At 31.0% G+C, this 22,506-nt stretch overlaps 1 long non-coding RNA gene across 1 annotated transcript; it reads right to left on the bottom strand.

Moving 5' to 3' along the window:
* Positions 1-983: 983 nt before the first annotated feature.
* On the bottom strand, positions 984-20,600 carry LOC134705300 (uncharacterized). The gene is made up of 2 exons (XR_010105532.1): positions 20,446-20,600; positions 984-1,846 (listed from the first exon to the last, which is right to left on the bottom strand). It is a non-coding gene; the product is annotated as an uncharacterized LOC134705300 (long non-coding RNA).
* Positions 20,601-22,506: the final 1,906 nt, after the last annotated feature.

The following is a 22,506-nucleotide window of genomic DNA, read 5'->3' on the forward strand; positions in this document are numbered from 1 at the left end:
AATATTATATGAAGTGTTATATGATTTTTGATTTTTATTTCATCGCTTTTCTTTTGTTCAAAGTCTTATCCGTTTTTTCTATTAATTAAAGCTTGTGATTGTTCTCCTTTTATATATTCGTTGTTCATGTTATAGAATAGATGAATTGGCAATTATGCCATTTTGAGGGTTTGGTGAACAAGTGTGTAATATACATGTGTTAATAATATTAAAAACACCAGCAATAAGATACCGGTCAGATTACCGCCATATATAATGATAGCTTGGGACAACCTGAAATTAACCCACTATGAACTGTTTTATAATTTGTATAGCCAAAGAGTGCAGAAAACGCAAAAAAAAATCAGAAGTCACATCATTTAAGTTCGAACCCTAGTAGACCATTTTGCTTCATTTGTAATTGTGCAAATGAAGTCTCTTTGTTGCGTCTTCCACCTAGAGCGAACGGTAATGCATTTATTTCTTTTTGCATTTGATTTTTGGGTCCTTTTGACAGTCTGCGTTTAAACTATGTCGATTTTCATGGAAGATCAGAGACATCTACCTATTTTTGGAAGTACAACAATAGACATTGAAGGGTCGAATGTAAATTGAAGTATAAAAACCATATCATTATATACATTGTCGAAAATAGGTAATGTGTTTGAACCCTCGAACAAACAGGCGAAAAGCTCGGCGATCCTCGTTTTACGTCCTGTTCCTTTAGTTCGTAGAAATAAAACTATATTCCGACATTTTATATACATTGTAAATTTATAAATTATTGTTTATCATCTCAACTAGATTGACTTTCTCGCTTGAGTCGTAACGGCGAGTTGAAACGACCAATGATCATCTGTGTATCGCTATTTTACCTGTGACGACGTTGTCAATTTCATGTCAATTTCATAGCAACACCATGTGTCTCCTTACTTTTTAGCGATAATTTTCCATCTCTAGCGAGTAGCATGATAAGCAAAATTCTCACAAAAAAAATATAAGAAAAATGCACAATTTTTATTTCACATGTCTTCATAACATTAAATCGAATTATAAACCAGCCGGTTTTTTCCATTTATAATGTATTCATTTGCTTATCCTAAATAAAGGCAACAGTAGTATAAGTGAACTGGTTCGTGGAAAACTTAATGGAATGTAAATCTTTTTTTTAAACTGTGCATATACCAGATATTTCAAATTTAGGACACCCAGTTTAAATAATTTATTTCAAAGACTTACGTGTGTGACAAAATGCATGTATTAGTTTGTTAAGTTTACATTTTTATAAGAAGTTAAAATACTTTTCGCTTTTCAATAATAAACATTCAAAATAATATACTGAAACCAATGTTTTATTCGCCTGCGACAAATTTTGGTAGTCTTTTTTGCTATAGTTTCATTCCGATATTCGCCAACACACAGATGACTACACAATAATTATTTTAACAAAACAGTGTCTACACAGATTGCATAAACTCGGTATATCACAAATGTTAAGGTAGTTAGTTTTTATTTTCTGCCATATCTAATTTTGTGTATTGAACCGATTCCATTCCGACTGAGAGGCTGACCAAACGACAGCCTTGTTTGAATTGGAATATTTCCAGAACTATGACGAAACCACATATGTGATCGTTTTGGTAGTTCATTAAACGGTTCCATATCCTCTTCTGTTTCATGTTGTGTGGAAAGTTTACCTAAATAGTCCACCAATAAAAGTTTTCGTTTTATTTCCGGGTCAATGTCTGATGCCAACAACTTATATAAAATACCACTAACGTCACTTCCTCTTTCTGGTCCAATTTGTGATGAAAATATAACAGGCAATACTGCAAGTAGTAGACAGGGAATAGTGTAGCAACGCATTCTGCAAAAACAAATAACAAAGTGTAAGATATAATGGTACATATTTTAAATCCCGAAAACAAGCTTTGCAAAACATTTGATCAATTAAATGAGGTTAGCACAGGTGATTCGTGTAAATGGTGGATTAACTCAAAATTTACCAATGACTTATATTCCAGTTTACCTCCAATATACAATTGTGACAATTTACTTTTTTACTTCTAATCAATAAAAGTAAGTAATGAAGTCTGTCATAGCAACATTGTAAACCAAATTTTCCAACAATTGTTTTAAATGTACATGTCTTTTATTCCTTGCCTATGATGTGCCTATTTTATTGTTGTATATATATTGTTTCGCAATTAGGACTTTCATCCCAGGGTCTTTTTAAACCTGTTGCATAAATGCTGTACTTAATTTGTTTGTTGTTAAAGGCTGTTTTGTTATCTGATAATAGTTGCATCCTCGCCCTGCAGTCTTTGTTGAATTTGTATCTCATTGGCAATCTTAATTCATTTTCCTAATTCTATTAAGCGCATTCGATTAAATAAGAACAATATTTCATAATTAAAAATATCTAAGGATTATTGATTAACCGTTTTTAAAAAAAATTACAAAAGTTTTCCTACAGTTTTTTGTCGGATTAATTAGGCATGGAAGATGTGTTTGTTTTTTACATTAACCTCATTAGATGGCTGATAAGTCATGTAAGGTGATAATTAAGTTTGTGTGCATAATGTTTTAGTTAGACATATTACCGTTCTAAAATTGGTTTTAAATAGATGGTTTATTTGTGGTTTTACTCAAATTCATATAGGAGCACTCTCTCCTCAAATTTTATTTTAAAATAAGAATACACTTAATGGCACTATATAAAATTCCTGTGGTCAAAATATGACTTTCAAGACTGAGAAAAAATCATTAGTATTAAAAAGCCTTGTTCTTTCATGGTGTACCTAATCGAGTTAAAAACAATAAGCTACTGCTTTGAAAATTAGGGAGACGCTGATAGTAGCCTAAATTACTCACCTGATAAATTGTTATCAATTAATTGATTGAAAAATGATAACTTTTGACAATTGAGCTACATATGGTATGTTTCCTTCGATCTTATTCAACTTCGTAAAGCTTGCCATGCTATGTTATTTCATTTAATATAAAGTTGGCAAACAAATCTTGCCTTGTTATGTTCTATTAGAAACTTTTATACAAAATATTTGCCAATAAAAATATGTTAACTGATGTGCAATTCTATCATCTAATCAGAGCCAACTGAAGTCCATTTTAAACTTCTAATCCTATCAATACTTCTTCAGCATTTTATTTATGTAATATTGAATATTTGCTTAGTAGTTACAGATAAAGTTTCTCGTAAGTTTAAATTGCAATAAAGGCAACAGTAGTATACCGCTTTGCAATGTATGAATAACGACATATTTGCTTATCATAGTGTCCTGAAGTTTCCGAACAATTCACCAGCTAGTTGAAGAGGACAAGTTAACTCAAAATTGCCAAATCACAATCAAACAAAGATAAGTTTTGACAACGGACCTCCATGTATTAGTCTTGCAAAGGTTTGTTTGAATTAGAAAGAACGTTTTATAGGATATAATGAATTGTAAACTGTCTTCCGACGAACAGACACAAATAGGTGTAAATAAAGGTAAAAGTAGTATACCGCTGTTCAAAAGTAAAAACATCTACTCTAAAGTCCTAACAGCTTGAATGTGTTCTGTAACTATGTTTACAAGGTACGCTAACTAATATGTAAAATGAGTAACATATTATGTGTTGCTTTAGTATTTTTATCTCGTATGAAAAGTGTGCGTTCATTTGTAAAAACAATACGGTCAAATAATATAAAAATATGTTCAAACCAGGTTTTGTCAACTGTTTTCTGCATGCGGAAATGCATGTACTTAGTCAGATATATTCACAATTTTTTGGACATTACCGTACTTGATGAAGGTTTTTTTTTAGAAAACACGCGTTTGATTTTTAAACGGTTTTGAATCTAGAGTCACTAGTGAGTAGTTTGTTGATGAAACACGCGACTCATGAACGAATTCGACTGCATTGTTCCAACTGATAAATGTCGGTGGCGCCTAGTGTATTTTGTATGCATTTTACGTCTGTATTAGGTTGTGAACTTTCATTTGTCATTCGGACATCAGTGAGGTGACAAAAATTGGCGAAATGCACATCTAAGACAGTACAACTGGTACCGTTGATGTTATTTCTACCATTAAGTTGATAACACGACTGGTGAAACAAGGGTTTTCTCCAGCCAAATAGCATCGTTAAATTAAAATACGGATATTGCTTATTTCAATTTGTTGTTATAAAATTTCGATAGGTAATGTATTTTTAATGTACTCTCACATGCATTGCTCTAAAAAAAATCCTGTTTTTGTTTTATCAGCTATTTAACGATTGTATATTATTTTTGATTTTCAAACGTTTCAGCTTCGATCATCGCTAAAGAGACATTAATTGTCGGAATGTTCGTCTATTGCATCAAAAGTGGTGTCGTTAATGTCATAACGACTTCCTGTTTTCCTTTTATAGTTAAAAAATTTCAACCAGACATGTTGTCTGTCCGTTTAGGAATATCTTTATTTTATACCTTGTCCTTTCTTTGGCCGAAAACATAAAATGTGTGTGTTATATACTTTAAAGTAAAGGTAATGTTACTTATGAGTTTTATCACCGATTTATAGATGAAAAGTAATTATTAAAACAATAAAATAAAGATGGTGAGCAATCATACATATGTGGCTTTCAAGATAACTGGGGATTAATACTTAAAGTTGAGAGCATTACTGTTTTATGACAACTTGTATACAAGATACTCATAGAAGTATTTCCTTTAAATTTTTATGCTTTAGGTGTACTGATCTTGTCATATATTTATGCATATACTGTTCATAAATCTAACAGATTCTACTCAAACTATGGCAATTATAAACATTTAGTATGTCTGCATTGCACTCTTAATCTGTAATAATGTCCATTTAGAAAATAATGCATATGTTTTCTTTATAGTACCTTATTTAAACAAAGTGAAGAATTTTGAAGTAAATGATTGATTAATTGTAACTTGCTTGCGTATCGTCTAGTGGAAAATAGAAAGTTTGTAATCACAACGTAAAAAGAAAGTGATACTAGATGTACATGTGGAGCAGGATCTGCTTACCCATTCAACTCTTTTAGGCTATCTCGAGGTGATAAGTTTTTATTGGTAGGGGAAGTCGTTATACCCGGAGCGATATATAGTTGTTTAATTAGTTCAAATTGTTTTCGTCGGCCAAAATGGCGTCTTTCTGTCCTTTTCCGAAATAAAAAGAATGTGACTGTTATATTAGTGAAACACAAATAGGTTAGAAAACTAGATAAAAAATTGTTTGAATTTGCAAAAAAAACTTCTTTTTATTGTATTCAGTAAACATGTACTGTTGTAACTTCAAACCGCTTTCCCTACTTAAGTTTCCAGTGCATGGTTCTTTCAATACATGCCTTTGTGATTTTTCTTCCTGCTAAGACTTTGATATTAAGGAGCTAATGTGAAAGTACGCGATGTAAGTATCTGTTTTCAGATTTTATCGACAGCGGAAATTTTACTCCTCCTTGTTTTACGTAGAGCTTCTTGACAATAGAGACGTTTGTTTCCTGTATCCTTCCTCCGTGTAATAAATATAAAACTCCTGATTAATTAAATTAATCACGGAAAATAGGATATAATTAATGTATGCTTCATTGTATCAACGAAGGTAATTAATATTGAAAATGTATTTACTAATTTATTTATTTCTTAATAAAGATTGTTTGATATTTTAAGAATTTCCTTTCAAAATTATTAACTTTCTATCATTTACAGTTCATCTTGTGTTTTCGTATACGCTTAAAAAAAGAAAAAAAGAGAAAATGGACATGAAAATGTATATATGATTTCACTGATGTAGAATGCTGATAGTAAAAAGGTAAAAGTTTTTCGTGTTCTTACTTAGTCACGTGACATGTATGAAGTTTTTGCTATGAATAATAAAACACTTTTTGTATCGAGAAGCAATTTGATATGTGAAAATCGGAAGAAGAAAAAATGAACACTTATGTTTTGTTTTCTCTATTGCGTAATTTGCGGGAAAAAATACGAGTGAATAGAAACAAAATATTTGGTAGATATAAATTTATTTCTGATATAGATATATGAAGATGTGGAATGAGTGCCAATGAAACAACTCTCCATCCAAGTCACAATTTGTAAAAGTAAACCATTATATATCTACTAGTATATAATTGTTGGTGTTGACAGTGTATAGTTTATGTCTTCACGTTTTGAATATCGTGTATATCATTATGATATTCATGTCAACACCGAAGTGCTGACTACTGGGCTGGTGATGTCAACATTATGTTAATCTTTTAAGAATGACCGATCAATGAATGTCAGTTATTTATTCAAAACAGGTCAATCAATGTATTTGCCAATTAAAGTTAAATTACTTTCTTAATTGTTGAAAATCCATACCATTTATTAGATGATACAGAGCTTAATTGATAAATTGTGATAATCATTCCTTATTAACCTGTTCTAACAACTATGTCGTAATTTAACAGATTGAATTTCATCTATGCTCCATGCAATTTCACTTTCTTGCGAACAGTTGGACCTCAATTTCGGCTCAAATAAACAATGAACTCATCATATATACCAGGCTTTAAGTTTACTCTCCAGACACATGTTTCGTTAAATAAAAAATCATCAGTTAAGCTCGAATCGAGAAAAAATCAAAAGGGAAGATGAAGAAAATAGATAAGTTTAACAAATCGATATATCGATGGATGAATGGACAAATGTTTAATGTATGTTGGAAATCTTAAAACGTGAACCCTGGGTGTGATAACAAGTTTATGGTACCTAAAAGAAATTCGAATTTGCGGTTATTTGGCCTAATTTATTTGAGTGAAATGAGTACTCAAAATAATAAGTTTTCGAAATCTGGTAGACTATTGGCTTTAATTTCTTTCTATAAATCACGACACGTGTAAATATTTATCAGGTACCAGGATTATAATTTAATACGCCAGACGCGCGTTTCGTCTACATAAGCCTCATCAGTGACGCTTAGATCAAAATAGTCATAGAGCCAAACAAGTACAAATTTGAAAAGCATTAAAGACCCTAAATGTAATGTAGTGTTGCTTCATTAGAGAAGAACGATGCAAAGTAAACATCAACGAGAAAACTACTAAAGGTCGCATTGATTGACCAAATAACATCTACAGGTCAACAGAGTACAATCTTTTAGTTGCGGTCGTTTTAAAGCATTATAAACATTGGTCAAATACGACGACATATTAGTACGGTATGATAAAACTAGGACATCAAACTTCAATCTTTTAGTTTAAGTCGTTTTAAAGCATCATAAACATTGGTCAACTACGACATATAAGTACGGCGTGATAAAACTAGAACATCAAACTTCAATCTTTTAGTTTAAGTCGTTTTAAAGCATCATACATATTGGTCAAATACGACATATTAGTACGGTATGATAAAACTAGAACATCAAACTTCAATCTTTTAGTTTAAGTCGTTTTATAGCATCGTACATATTGGTCAAATACGACATATTAGTACGGCGTGATAAAACTAGAACATCAAACTTCAATCTTTTAGTTTAAGGTGTTTTAAAGCATCATACATATTGGTCAAATACGACATATTAGTACGGTATGATAAAACTAGAACATCAAACTTCAATCTTTTAGTTTAAGTTGTTTTAAAGCATCATACATATTGGTCAAATACGACATATTAGTACGGTATGATAAAACTAGGACATCAAACTTCAATCTTTTAGTTTAAGTCGTTTTAAAACATCATAAACATTGGTCAAATACGACATATAAGTACAGCGTGATAAAACTAGAACATCAAACTTCAATCTTTTAGTTTACGTCGTTTTAAAGCATCATACATATTGGTCAAATACGACGACATATTAGTACGGCATGTAAATGCTAGAACCTCAAATTAAAGTTTATTCAAAGATGTGCGTTTGGTAATTTCAATTTGAACATTTGATTTAAAAAAAAATCTGGTCGAAAAAGACTGCAGGGTTTGTTGCTTAGTCTCCTCATTCTCATAGACAAAATTGAAATTTTGCTTTTGAATAAATATATCTTATGTGACAAAAGTATCTGACATGGTTTTTTTTATAAGATTTGATTAACTGATCATCGTTCTCGGACACCGATTATTCCAACCTAGAGGCCTCAGTAAGTAGTATAGTAGCTGTTACTGTAGATTGAGTACAACAATTCCATAAAAACATTTAAACAAATCAAATGCATTTTACCTGCATTATTTGTATAGTCCATGTGTGCAAACGCGGCATGAAACCGCATCAGTGAATCAATTTGCCAATCACTTTTTATCGAGTGAACACGTGATTAAGAAATCATTGATATGCATTGTATCTTCAATTTAAACGGAATATTACAAAATTATAAAATAGATACAATTTTTAAAACAAGTTCAGTGGATTCTTTTTATTCAAATAAAAAGGGATTTAGATAGCAAAAAAGCGACAAACATTTAAGATATGCAGTTCGTTTCTTCAAATCTAAAATCATTCTGCTAAAAGTATAAGCGACAGAGTACAAAAACATTCAGGTATGAAGTTTTTTAGCAAAAACTAAATCAGTATGACATTTACTTATATAGTGCTTTCGTATAAAAAGATGTATCGTCTTAAAAGTGCAGACATGAAAAAGAACAAGCTTCTTTCACGTGTTTGATCAAAAAGATAAAAGTTAAATCCATTGAATCAAAGTAAACGTTAAACATGGCAAAAGAAGCTAATTTATATTCAACTTGTTGTTATATTTAAATCCCGATTACTCCACTAATGACCCATACACACAATTTACAATTTGTTCTTTAAGCCTACGCATTACCAGGTTGAATAGACATAGTGAGAAAAAAAAACTGGCATGCAATAGTTTGTAGCTAAATATATTTAGCGCAAGTTTCAGCATAAACACGTCAAAGGTGCTGAAATAACCATGTTAAAATCTTTTTTTTTATAATTTTTGTTTTTTACTCATCATGGATTAACAGGCATTTACATAAATTATCTATAGTGACACCATGCTAAAATCTTAATCAAAAATCAAATTCGGATGACATAGCACGGAAGATACAAGTACAGACTAGAATTTAAAAAAAAAACATTATACCGAATGAAACTTAGGATCTGTGCAAAACCACTTTCAAACATAACTAGAAGTTAAATGGCGTGTTCCAATTGGGTCAGAATATCACGTGCAGAATAATTGATTTGATTTGATATGTGGTGATTTAACGCTACTTTTATGCACCGCTTATAGGCTATTTCGTGTTTTTATTGGTTGCGAAAACCACAGACCTTTGAGAAGTAAACTGACAATCCTAGTCATTTAAGATTGGAGTCGAAGGTAAACTCTCTTGCCTATATGTATTATACGACTGTGATTAGGCAGTTCTTTCTGGGCGCATCCCAAAAATTGTTTTGATTTTGCACCGGTTTCATTTGCAATGCTGATTTTCTAGGATATTAGAAAAAACTGAGGAAAACAAAACTTTACTGTTTGAATCCGCATTGGAATTAAAATCTTATAAGAATACCGAAAAGAGTTAGAAGTATGACAAATATATAATTATTTATTTTTCTAAATCAGGATCTGTTTGGGGTATATTTTTTTTGGCCATTATTCTCTTTCCTTTATCTTAAACAACCATTCTTTCTCTTTCTATACTTTTGATGTTTGTTTTTATCTGTTTATTGTTTTTGTACCGTATTAAGTACCGTTTGCCCATTATTCTCTTTAAATCGCACCAATAAATAGCCTTATATATTTAGACGAATCAATTTTTAAAGGTAATGCAATAACTTGAAAAATGTACTGAAATCAAGTTAGAGCAGGTAGCATATGAAAGCATCAATTGATACATTCTCGAGCATAATTTTTTCTTATGACCAATAAGAGATATTCCTTATTCTTCTATTATACCGTATATTGTTTATGATGAATAATCTAAAAGTGTTTACTTTATCTTATTATATGACTTTAAAATAATTATATCTTTTCTCGTTGGGTACATTCATACGGAGTAAAACATTATATTCACAGTGGAAATAATCACAAGTGGTTAATTGAAGATTTAAAACAGGTTATGTGTTACACTACTTAAATACTTATATTCCAAGGCAGCGTCAGTGAAGTAAGTCTCATATATGAAATTCAAACATAAGATGCTTATAATGAAAAACTGTTTTCTGCAATGGTATATAAATAAGAAAGTAACATATCAATGAATTACTAATAAAATAATTTTCCAAGTGAACAGTTTTTGGTTTCATTTTTTATTTATCTTTTTGATTTACTCAATTCCATTAAATGTATGAATATATGGAATCAATCTATACGAGATGGTCATTTTATGATATTAAATATGATCTATCTAGATAATGATTAGCCGTATCAGTTCTTTGCAGATATGAAAAGTAAATAAAATTGTAATAACGAAATGAAGGCAATAGTAATTGAGATTCTATGATGATTCGATTGTGGTCTCGCAGTTACTGTTTTTCTGCCTTTTAATTGATTGTATTGTCTGTACATTACACTCTCGCACTCAAAATTTTAACGCCTTTAATTGATCCTGCTTTTCATCTGCATGGAAAAACAATGTTAGTACAATGCTTTTAAGGTTGATATCATTAAGACATTCCTTGTGAATGATTAGTGCCGATAATTTAGTATATCTTTGACATATTTTGATAAGTTGATTCCATTTACAGTTCATACAAGTCGAAAATGTCAGTGATAGTTGATATCTAATAGTGTATTATATTTCGATGTTGCGCAATGATAATTGAAAAGTAATTGCTATTGATACAAATTGCAATGTTGTTTTACTAACTAAAGGATGGCAAATAATATTCAAAAGCCAATAAAATTACATAACAATTGCAGGAGAAATAAACCTTTTCCCCAGTAGCAGTTTACATGATAACTATAATGTTCTTTCGCAAAAGCATTGTTAATGTAAATGTTAGCACGATTGAAACCTCATTTTCATTTTGAAATGAGATTGATTAGTGAATTGGTGTTTAACGTCACTTCAAGCACTGTAGTGATATGACTGTCTGATTTAATTTGTAGAGGAAGTCGGAGTGCACGGGAAGAACCACCGACCTGCGGTAGGAAAACTAACAATTCTAGTCAATTATAATCGAAACTCCATACATAAAAATAAATAGAGAGAAAAAAACAAGAAATACTCTAGTTCAGTATGTCGGTTTTTAAGTCAAAACTTAAAAAGAGCACAACCAAATATTTTCTTTTTCGCGACAATATATAGTCGTGTCCCCTCTTTTTGGATGGTCTGGATCCCATGTATAGAGCCCTATGTATACATAACGTCCTTCATCTTTCCATTTGCTGATTATTTGAGTTTAAGCGTCAATTTTTCATTTATTTAGTTTGTCCGATTAATTCATTAGATTTCTAGATAGATTACTTTGATGCAAACCTTAACCGTACATTAAGTCATTTGTTATCTTTCTGGTGTTTACTTATTGTATACTAATACATTCGTTATATCTCTATTGTTTACCTATTGTAGGAAATCAATTCATATGTAAAGTCTTTTATTTTATCAATTCCTTTGTCTCACTCTTCTGTTTGTAACAAAATGTTTTAAATCACGAAGAATTTGCGTCATATTAGATGAAAAAAACTTGAAGTCGCCAATTTAATCTCTGTCGAGTACAAGTAAAATCTGAGATTATGAGCTGCTTCTTTACCTTGCCAATATGCAATGGATTGGGGGTGAAGAGCACACTGGGGGCTCAAAAACGAATGCTTCTCTACCTTGCTAATATGCAATGGATTGGGGGTGAAGAGCACACTGGGGGCTCAAAGTCGAATGCTTCTCTACCTTGCCAATATGCAATGGATTGGGGATGACGAGCACATTGGGCTGCTCGAAGTCGAATGCTTTTCTACCTTACCAATATGCAATGGATTGGGGATGACGAGCACACTGGGCGACTCGAAGTCGAAATTAGTTATGAATGTTTCACGGCGTATCTCCTAATGAACCATTGTAATAGAAATCCGTTTTACCCTGACGGCTCGGTTTCAAGTATTGGTCAAATTGGCAAGTTTACCTAAACTCCGTACAGTGATCGTTTCCATTTCGGAACTATTTTCCTTTACTCATTAGTGAATAGTAGTATGCGGACCCGTATGCGGATCGGAGCTGGAACTGCCGGGGAGTTTGAAGTTTGAAGTTTACCTTTGCTTGTGCTATGGTTGAACATTATCTGTTTGACATTCCGGTAAAATGTAAAACCATTTATATATATAAGCTGAGTAATCAATTACTTTCAAATTCCTATTAGGTTTTAACCATTGAAAGACATGGATGAAGGTCCTTTTTTGAAAGTTTACCATTTATTTATTCTTTTAACTGAAAAAAATATCATCATTTTACTATTCTGAAGTATGTAAGACGTAAATATTTTATGCAGATATTTTATTTAAAATAAATTGAAGAACACCACAAAATTGAATGCCAATATATATATACTAGTATGTTATCATCAATGCAGTTTGTCAGTAACTTGATAAAACAAACTGTTTTTACACTGACCAATTACTGCATGGTTTTAAAGTATCACTTTTGGAGCCGATCTACATTTTGCCAAATACCAAAGTTATGCTAATAAACTAATGATAATGTCCGACAAAAAATACAAAGAAAAACACAAAAGGCACAAGGTATTAATAGCCTGAAATGTAACATGCACGCAATATGGTGTTATTAAACCAGTTTTACGTGCGAACAAACCCTTCACTTTATGACCATTATGTCGTTGATTTGTTATTATTTTCATTTATAGAGTGGGATAGACTTAACAAAAAAACAAATTATAATAATGAAATTAGAAGATCTGTGATGAAATTTCAAAAATATTCTCTAGATTACACATCTTGGAAACGGAAAAGTAGTCACTACACTAACAAAAATTTACCCACGTGTTTTTGGTATATTTCTACCCTCGTATATATCTGTACTGTTCGGTTAGACTGAAAACTTGTCATGTTATACTTTTTATTGATTCAGTACTGTTAATTGTTTTACAAAAGCAGTACAGTCCGTAGGAACTCAGGGACAGGATAGTTTGGTTTTCATTCCTACACGTTTTTCAAAATGATTTACGTTTATTTCTTTTTCAATTTCAATTATTTCAGCAGGTTTATTTTGTGATTTGCTCTTTACTATCATTAAATGCAATAACGTTAAGCAAAATGCTTAATACGATTTAAAAAAAAACTGGATTACTATGAAAGTTAAAACATGCTTTGTGAAAATGTTTGAGTGACATGGCATCATTAAAAAGAATTGTGAATGTCATCCGGAATATATCTCGCATTACTTTAGGTCTTCAAGCAATGTTGACCTTTAAAACAAGGGGGTTTATGTGAAATCTGACGGCTGTTCATAAATTAATTACATTCTTCCGGTCAGCTTTTATTATAACCTCAACATTTCCATGAAACATAATTCAAACGTCACAATCGATTTTATTTTGACAAGACGTTATGGAAGAATTAGTTTTTGACAATAGATTTTTTTTTACTAAAACCTTATTTTTAACTCTTTAATGACAGAGAAAGGATTCCGGAATTCCAAGCATCGACGGCTAAAGAGATTGCAATATTGCACAAAATAAGTATTCAATAGTTATGTATAGAAGAAAAAAAAAATTTTTAATTAAAGAATATATAAATAAGTATAATTATACTGAAATTTCACTTGGTTACATAATTTTTTTTAACTTACCTCCTTTCTCGCTTTTCATTTCCTTTATAGCATGGATTGAATAAATATATTTAAGGTCTTATTTTGCTTTCTGTATGATATGTTAATGCAATTGTTCACTATTAATAAAACAGACATTATCAAAATGTGTTCCAAAGACCAATTTTTTTTTTTTTTTAGAAATAAAATCGTGTTGCTGGCTTCATGAACAGATTTTTTTTCTTAAGACGGTTTACTCAGTGTTAGGAACGGCAACAAATAGGAAAATGCTATACAGGGAGGCTTGATTTCGACAGAAATAACGTGATACCAATAAGATTTCTTCTCGCCATTTATCAATAAAACTTTAGTGTGAAACTCTTAAACAGTTACAATACTAATCAGTTGGTTTCCTATTTTAAACCGACAACGTTTTAGCAACTTGTCGTAATCAGATGCAAAACTAGAAAGAATGACACGTCGGATATAAATAATATATATACGAGGAATACTGATTACTATGTCTGTTAAAATAGGATGGACGGTAGTTGATAAAAGAGCGGACGTAATACATTTTTTTTTTAATTATAACGTTACGAATTGTAACCTTGATGATTGATTCCTTCTTCATGATTTATGATAACATAGTTATAATGAAAATTTCAGAGGGATGATATATGTTGCAAAACAACAAAAACATTTGAAATAACTCTAGAAACGAGTTAAAAAAGTTGACCAAGATCTTCTTTTCCTTTCTGCGCAGATTAGTTTTTAGTGTAGTCATTTAATATACAGCGAGATGGTTTATGTTGTAGTATTGGTGCATCATGTTACAATTACTTTTTAATTGATTTCGTTGATACTTTCATACCTTTGTAAACATTATGTAACCCTGTAGTTGGTAATGCTATACCAATCTGTTAACTCGGGTGTTTTGGGGTTGTTGTTTTTTTTTGTTTTTTTTTGTTGTTTTTTTTGGGGGGAGGGGTACTTAGCCTTTGGTTTTTACTGTTTCGTTTTGTGGACTTGTTAAACTATACTTCGCCTTTGGGTTTGGGGGAATTTTTTTTTTTCGTTGTTAGTTTTCTTCTGCTTATGACTTTTAAGTATTGGTATATTCCACACTTTTTTATACTTTGAAGTGTAACAAATAGAAGTTGGAATAAATATGGTAATGATGCATATATCCTGTAACACTAGACATACATGTATAGGTCATTACAAGTCCTTTTAAGCGACAAAATTATATGCAATATAAAAATAAACAATCTGGTATGAGTCCTAAAGAAATAACTAGTCATAATGTATAACACGTTAACAATTATAGGTCAAAGAACGGCATTCAACACGGATCCTTACCTCACACAGCAAGTTCTGATTCAACTGACTTTAAATATATAGAAAAATGCATAAATTCTCTAGAGATGATTCCAATAAACTCATCATAGATATAAGGACTAAATTATCTATATACGCCAGATGCGCGTTTCGTCTACAAAAGACTCATAAATGACGCTCGAATCCCAAAAAGTGAAAAAGGTCCAAAAAAAAGTACGAAGTTGAAGAGCATTGAGAACCAAAATTCCTAAACGTTTTGCCAAATACTGCTAAGGTAATCTATGCCTGAGGAAGAAAAACCTTAGTATTTCAAAAATTCAAAAGTTTGTAAACAGTTAACCATCTCGTGGCTAGGTAGAACGAGCAGTGACCCCATAGTTGCAAGACATTTCAAAAGTCAAATCCTATCAAAATTCTTCATCAAGTCTCGTTTTAATTATGAAAAATGTACATCCTCATAAATCAAATACTAGAAATTACTCTTGAAATTTATTTGTATAATTTCAATTACTTAATTTTAATTAGGACTTGAAATATTCATTGTTTTCACCAACTAAAGCTATTCATTACAATGATCCAGGAATTATAATTATTCTTTTGAAATATATTTTGATGATTTCACGCTCGCCAACATGATATATCGATGTTAAATTGAATACATTTGGAATTTCACGTCTAAACAATGAAACTGGACAAAATAAAATCAAAGGAACCAAACGTATGAGATCAGGGAGTTATAGTCAGTACGAACAATATCCATTGCGTACTATAAAAGCCATGTATAGCCATGTGTATTATCAATTTCGTATAGTAACCAAAATAAATTGCCACAGTAGTATATCGCTGAAATAAATCGACTGAGAAAAAACAAATACGGGTTACAAACTGAAACCGAGGGAAACATATCGACTAAAAGAGAAAACAAAAGGAACGATAGGAGCACTGAAGTGCTACAAAACAAACGTAGGAATACATGTACATATAAACCAATTATTTGATAACAACTGCTCTATTCCTGACTTGGTACAGGACCTTTTAAGAAAAAAAAAACAATTATGAGTATCTAGTATATGTTTTATCACGAGATCAACTTTTATGACGCACGCTTTGGATAAGCAGAAAAGGGGGGTCGAGATGTGTGTACACGTAAGGAATCAGGTTAGTTTCGTTACTTATTGTGCCAGCTCCAAGTCGGGCTATCTGAATCAAAGTTGTTTTTTATTGCGTCTTTTTGTTTGTACGACTGAATCGGTGCTGGTAGTTGGCCTATCCTTTTTAAGTGTTATATTGGGGATATGAATGATCAAGTGATGATGAACAATTGAGTCTCCCAATCGAAACACACACAGAGAAAATGAAGTATTTTTAATCTCCGAGTGACTTATATACTATTATGCCTAGAATATACTGTAAACCTTCACAAATTCGCGAATACTTTGTTTCTCGTTTAGCCCTTTATAGCCCACTTCATGGCATTATAGTTTCGAGATTTCAAAAATAATTTGAAGTAGTTCTAAAAAAAAAAGGAACATGTGAGACGATTTATCGTTGCGTTACTTGTCGTGAAAATAAATCGCTCGTAAAAATAAGTTGGTTTACAGTATTCGGAACACCATAATTGACTTACTCGAGATTTTTTTCCAATAAAATCGACCAATTAAAAGGTGTATAATTACTAATGACAAATGTAATATATTCGTGGTAATCTGTAACAAAGATACGACATAAATATCATCAAAATTATGATGGCACTCGTAAACCTTTTCGATCACCAGTAAATCTTTCGACCAGTTAACTTTAACATGAACAATAGTTTTCTGTGTGAAATAGCCACAAATTCAAATAAATAGACATCTTTGTTCAAACAAATGAATGCAATAGCCAACATCGGAAAACAATGCACGCATGCAATTATGCGAATCCGATAATGAAAACTAGTGCTTGGGAAATAATCGTGTTAATTAGATTCTGTTGGTATATCTTCTAGTATATTTTCATTTCTGTTTCGATTTTTTCAACCGATGGAGTTTAAAGTTTGCCACCACAAAACCGTAACCAAACACTTCCTTTGCACAATACATGTGTACATATTATTGCATATGAGCCAGCCATAATTTAATTGTTGAGAGAAACATAATCTCAGTTTATTAGCATGCCAGATCCATTTAAACTGAGATAATAGATTACTTGCCTCCGCAATTGTCTATTTGACATTAGTATAGGTACCACCAAAGCATAAGGTTCACTATAGGTTAAATATGGCATTGAATTTCAACATAATCATAAAGTATCAAAAAGGTCATAATTTGGTTCTTTAATATACATTTTTCAAAAACAAATTACTCAGAAAGTTAATTCTAAGCTTAACAGTTAGCGCACGTTTAATATATTATCAAAACATATGATAATTATGTAAATTTATCTGACATAAAAGCTTGAGAAAACACTAGGCCGCAATCAACCATCAAAATGGGTTTTGTGTAAAAATGCTTATGATTGAATCCCTAATCACAGAATTTATCTTGATCAGGGCCCAGGCAAAATAGAAGTATGATAAAAAACTTTAATATCTATGGAAAAGTTTCACCCAAAAAAAACTTTACAACTATACTTATACATGCTTCATATAACTAATGGGTATGGATTCATCATTTTTAATGCCATGTTCCCAAACAAAGTTATTTTGTATTCATTGTCACAGCTATTTCTCTATAGGTTTGTAGTACGTGTGTTTTGACTTGATTGAAAATACTATCAAATATAAGAGCTAATGTTCACACTTTGTTAACATATTTCTTTTTCGCTTATAGTTTAAGAATACCAATTCGTGAAATAGGTTACATATATAAGAGCGTTCTTATTTTCCTTTAATGATGTGCTATCACGAATCCAGTTGTAAATTGAAAAACCCATCTGAAGATTTTACAACTACATTACTATAAGAGTACTTTTAAGCACCACAACAAAGACCGCCAAGACACGGTATAGATGCAAAAATGAAAGGCTATTAGATGATCATAGAAATTTCAAGTTAACGGAGAAAACATCATCTAACTTTGTGAAACGCTTCCGCACTTACTCTATATCGATACATTGTCATAAATATAAGCGTCAGGCGAGCAGCTATAATAATTGATTAAAAGTTGTACAGTTAGGTACTAAATGTGTTGTTTTACATTAAATTAAAGAACACATTCTTAAAATATAAATTAGATCAAAGTTTTCTACAGTTTTCTACTCATTGCCTATCTTCAACGTTTACGTTTAATCAAAGGTATTGCCTACACTTACGGGACACTTTGTTACATCACGTGTTTTGGTTGTTTTTTTAGAGGAAGGATTGTTTTTTCAGAACTGAATGCTTCTTTTTGTAAATTATTGTGATCTAAAAGAAATGACCGATATACATTTTGAACGACGCACGGAAGAGAAAGCTTAGATAAATAAAGGCAACAGCAGTATAGCGGTGTTCAAAAGTCTTCCAGTGTTATTGACCTTCTTATTTTGACTATTATCATTATTAATTTTATCATTACTTATTATGGATAGTAGACGTAGAAAAAGAAGTAGTTATAGTAGTAGTATTATTATAATTACATTATTTTCTTTGACCTTTTTAAAGAGTGTTCGACTCTACAGCGCGTGTTAACTGAATTCGGTTGTCTTTAGTAATAAACTCATCTTAGTGTCAAGGGTTAATTGTTTTGTACCCCACGCGCGCCTTGATAAACAATTTAATTATGATGTCACTACTAGGAAATATCATTTGATGTCACTACTAGGAAATATCATTTGATGTCACTACTAGGAAATATCATTTGATGTCACTTCTAGGAAATATCATTTGATATCACTACTATGAAATATCATTTGATGTGACTACTTGGAAATATTATTTGATATCACTACTAGGAAATATCATTTGATGTCACTACTAGGAAAAATCATTTGATGTGACTACTAGGAAATATCATTTGATGTGACTACTTGAAAATATCATTTAATGTCACTACTATGAAATGTCATTTGATGTGACTACTTGGAAATATCGTTTGATATCTCTACTATGAAATATCATTTGATGTCACTACTAGGAAATATCATTTGATATCACTACTATGAAATATCATTTGATGTCACTACTAGGAAATATCATTTGATATCACTACTAGGAAATAGCATTTGATATCACTACTAGGAAATATCATTTGATGTCACTACTAGGAAATATCATTTGATATCACTACTAGGAAATATCATTTGATGTCACTTCTAGGAAATATCATTTGATATCACTACTAGGAAATATCCTTTGATATCACTACTAGGAAATATCATTTGATGTCACTACAAGGAAATATCATTTGATATCACTATTAGGAAATATCATTTGATGTCACTACTAGAAAATATCATTTGATATCACTACTAGGAAATATCATTTGATGTCACTACTAGGAAATATCATTTGATATCACTACTAGGAAATATCATTTGATGTCACTCCTAGGAAGTATCATTTGATATCACTACTAGGAAATATCATTTGATGTCACCACTAGGAAATATCATTTGATGTCATTACTAGGAAATATCATTTGATGTCACTACAAGGAAATATCATTTGATGTCACTACTAGGAAATATCATTTGATGTCACTACAAGGAAATATCATTTGACGTCACTACAAGGAAATATCATTTGATGTCACTACTAGGAAATATCATTTGATGTCACTACAAGGAAATATCATTTGATGTCGCTTCTAGGAAATATCATTTGATGTCACTATTAGGAAATATCATTTGATGTGACTACTAGGAAATATCATTTGATGTCACTACTAGGAAATATCATTTGATGTCATTACTAGGAAATATCATTTGATTCTACTAATATCTACTAATTATTAATTGATTACATTTAATTTTTTTTGTTACAAAAGAAAAATCCCAGATTTATTTGTTTTGAATAAAAATAATACGATGCAGCAGACTTGCTTTTTTATTATCAAAACTAATACAAGTAGTAGTTGTATTAGTAGTAGTAATACTGTCATAAATTATTTTTTTTTTTTAATAAAATGAAATTGTATGATTCTTAAATTTTTACGTAGTATTACAAACTATATTTGTCTACGGCCAATATACGCTTTTATACGTTTTTAATGATACACTAACATAAAAAAAAAATCATTCGAGATGCACATGTGTTTCTTTTTTTCCAAATGATATCGTGCTGTAGTAATGGACATTTACGTAGTATGAAACACTACCTTTTTTTCACAGTCAATTAATGTTTTTAATTAGCTACAGTAAAACAAATATGCTTTTTATATCCAAGATTCACGTGCGTGTGTGCTACTTTGACAAACAGTGTGCAGTAGTAATGTAAAATATTCTAAATAAAAAATTAGGTTTACCTTTTCTGTGATAAGAGAAAATAATTAAGAATCCAAATTGAAGTGTTTTCTCGTCCGTTGTGTCATAAGTTGTTTTCAGTCAATTGAACAAATGAAATATATTTATTGATGATTCTGTGGTGGGCGAATCTAACGATTCCCATTGACGGACATCTTCAAAGGGGCGGCAGTAAACATCTTTTACGTTTTCCTCATTTATTGTACGTTAATATTTGTACATTTTATGTAAATCTTTAATGATGCATGGAAATATTGACATTACCTTTTAGCAAATCCAATGAAGGAAGTTATAAGAAAAGATACAATTATCATAGTCATGGCGAACAACGTTAATTGAAATTAATTCCATGTAGAACATAGATCAACTTTATTCATAATTATTATTTAGTAGGAGATAATGCATTATCACTGAAAAGATGCTATGCACTTTATTTGATTTCATTTTAAAACTGATATTTAAAAATAGAAATATTTGAACTGTAAAGATTTTGTTTTCTGTATTTTCAACCATCGGGTTTTTCTAAATAACAGAGAACCATTTTTGAGAAATTCTTAAACGAATAAGATACAAAAACTGGTCAAGTTCAGACATGGAGCTTGAAAGGTAAAACGGAAAAAACATTAAAAGTGAAAAGATAAAAATTGAACTTTCATGAATATAAATATTGTGCTTTTTAAGATTGAAGGGGATGTGGGGGGTTATTGTTTACTTTTAAACTTAACAGTTTTACATTTTACTAGTTCTTTTGGGGTATTTTTTATGATGAAAACTAGCAGATGTTACATTTTTTAGCACTTGTTCTGATTTATAAATAAAAAGGAGTGGTATGATTGCTTATGATACAACTTGCCACCAGAGTGCAAATGACGTAGATGGAAACAACTATTGGCCACCTTTATTTGTAATATTTAAAAAAAATCTATATTGTATTATTTTTTAATGAAAAAATAGTTTGAGATTCATATTTTTAGACCAATATATGTACGAGGGTCTGGGATGGGTTTTCAAAATGAAGAACACTGGACAAAAAGTGAAGAATAAAAGAGGGAATAAAAAAACGACAAAAATAGACAAAAAAGAAAATAATGTCGCCTCTTGTGAAGAGTTGTCTCATTGGCAATCATACCGCATTTTTTATATTTACATATTAAATAATACAGAAATAAAGGACAACCCTCTAGACCCTTATGTAACGATGTTCTTGACATAGACACTATTCAAGTTTCTTAAATTTTCGTCTCAAGTTTTAACAAATTCAAGAAAGATTATAGTCAATCATTTCGTCTGTGTTCCTTGTTCTCAAACACACCTTAATCGGTCACCTTTTTTACAGGAAATATTATAGCTAAAATCTGACAAATCTATAAGATACAACCTATAATTGTTAGTTTTGATATATATCGGATTATATTTCAAATATTTTTGTCTTTTAAAACTGGGCTGGAAAAAAAGTTGGCTCTCTGATTTCAATCAGGATGTATATCGACAATAGATTTATTGGTACAGTAATTGCGTTCACGGAAAATATATTTTATGTCATCTTTGTTGAAATATTTAGTTGTGTTTACCTAGGCGCTCGATACTTATTTCTTATTCCATTTAAATCTAACCACTTACACGATAAAACAAGCATTGTTAATCCCTGCAAATCATTGCCATAGTATCAGTGTCTGCGTTAGTAGTGTGTTGATCGTTGCGTATCTTAATTCTGTCCGTCACGTTTTTGTTTCATGTGTCGGAATTGCAAGTCTTTCAGTTTTCTTTAATCATGATACCACCCGCATCTGTTTGTTTTTAAAAATCGTTCAAGCGGTATCAATGAATGCGTTAGTAGTAAAGATCGTTGAGTTTGCCTTCTGTTTGTTGCGCATCTGTTCCATGTGTCAAAATCGCAAGTCGTTCGTCTTTATTTAGTTATACTACTTTCCCGCAATTGTTAACCCCTAAATATTGTTAAAGCGGTATCAATAAATGCATGAGGAGTAAATATCGTTGTGTTTGCCTTCTATTTGTTGCGTATCTGTTGCATGTGTCAAAGTCATAAGTCGTTCGTCTTTATT

Source organism: Mytilus trossulus, chromosome 2, assembly GCF_036588685.1.
Source record: "Mytilus trossulus isolate FHL-02 chromosome 2, PNRI_Mtr1.1.1.hap1, whole genome shotgun sequence".
In the NCBI taxonomy this organism is placed as follows: domain Eukaryota; kingdom Metazoa; phylum Mollusca; class Bivalvia; order Mytilida; family Mytilidae; genus Mytilus; species Mytilus trossulus.